Source organism: Aplysia californica, unplaced genomic scaffold (assembly GCF_000002075.1).
Source record: "Aplysia californica isolate F4 #8 unplaced genomic scaffold, AplCal3.0 scaffold00485, whole genome shotgun sequence".
Taxonomy (NCBI): domain Eukaryota; kingdom Metazoa; phylum Mollusca; class Gastropoda; order Aplysiida; family Aplysiidae; genus Aplysia; species Aplysia californica.
The window spans coordinates 191,258-192,784 of NW_004797755.1; positions in this window are offsets into that span (position 1 = coordinate 191,258).

Here is a 1,527-nt window from a genome sequence, read left to right on the forward strand (position 1 = left end):
TTAATATTATTATTATTATTATTATGGGGAAGGAGGAAAGAACATTAGTAATGAGGCTACAATAACAGCCTTTTCCCCCATTTGTTGAAAGGCCATTAGAGCCAACCAAGATTTGTTGTTGTTGTTTCTTTTATCCTTTTGTTTTTATAGTGTAATTTATGGAATTTTCAAACAGTGTCTTTCTAAACATGGATGAACATGTTCCCAAGTCGAATAAAAATATCGCCTTGTAATTCAATTTCAAAAGACAGGTTCCGTTTTGTCCTTTTCCCTACGTTATTCATTAGTCATTGTATAGGTTTAAAACCCTCCATCTCAACACTCGTAAGGCGTTTAAAGGTATGGCATCCTCGAATTTAACATCCAGCTCCGATGGGACCAAGGCAAAATTGATGGAGAGCCTTAATAAAAACTTCCCAAAACAACAAAGTTCAGAACGCCCCGTTGGTGATTCGAAAACGGGCCATCCGCTCTGTAATCCAGCATGATATCAGCTACGCTAACGATGTGTCCTAACAGAGCATAAAATCTGAGGTCAACATCGAGCAGGTCATCTATGATTAATGTCTTAGATGGAGTTTGATTCTAAATCACACCAAAAGAAATCATAAACCTTTATGTGACTATACCTGATACCTCTTGCATTCTGTGCCGTTTTATTTGCAACTGAAGCATGATAATAATATTAGATCTAAGATCTAGACCTATGTGGTTATATGCTGTCAGTCTCAGATCAGATAGAAAAAGGGGGACTTTAATAAGTTGTTAAACTACAAAACTGATATAAGACCTCTTTTAGAATACTGTAGAATGCGTTAAAATGTAACATAGTAATCTTGCTTTCCAGGTCCCCATGTTTTCAATGCTTATATTATTATACTTTTTAATCATCCTCATCTCCACCTCTTCAATGAAACAAAAAGAAGAAAGAATTTGTTGTTTGGTAAATCGAACTGAGGGTTGCCCTCTGAAGTCAAAGTTTTTTTTGTGGGTTCTTTTAAGCAACTGAGCCAGTACCGGTACCTCTTTTTTTCGCGGTGTTAACCCCCCCCCCCTCCCCCCCCAACAAAAACAAGTAGCCTACAAAATAAAAATAAAAAACAAACAAACAAGAGACCAACAAACAAAAGAAAAAAAAACGAAAACAAGGCGACCCTCATATATGAGCCACTAAAGTGCAACTTTTTCTCCTCTCCATTGACCTGCCCCGTTACCAACTAAAAGGGTTCTAAATAAGGTCTACATCAAAAGGTAAATATTTATATACATCATTATTATAATTTAGGTCTACTTAATCATCTTTATCACTTTCCTCTCCAAATAAGCAACAGTAAAACAACAAAACAAAGTAAAGAGACGTAAAACCACAGCAGAAAAATCACCACCATCACAAGCAATAAGAATTATAACTCTTGCAATTACGACGACGACGACGACGACGACAACAACAACAACAACAACAACAACAACAACAACAACAACAACAACAACAACAACAACAACAACAACAACAACAACAACAACAAC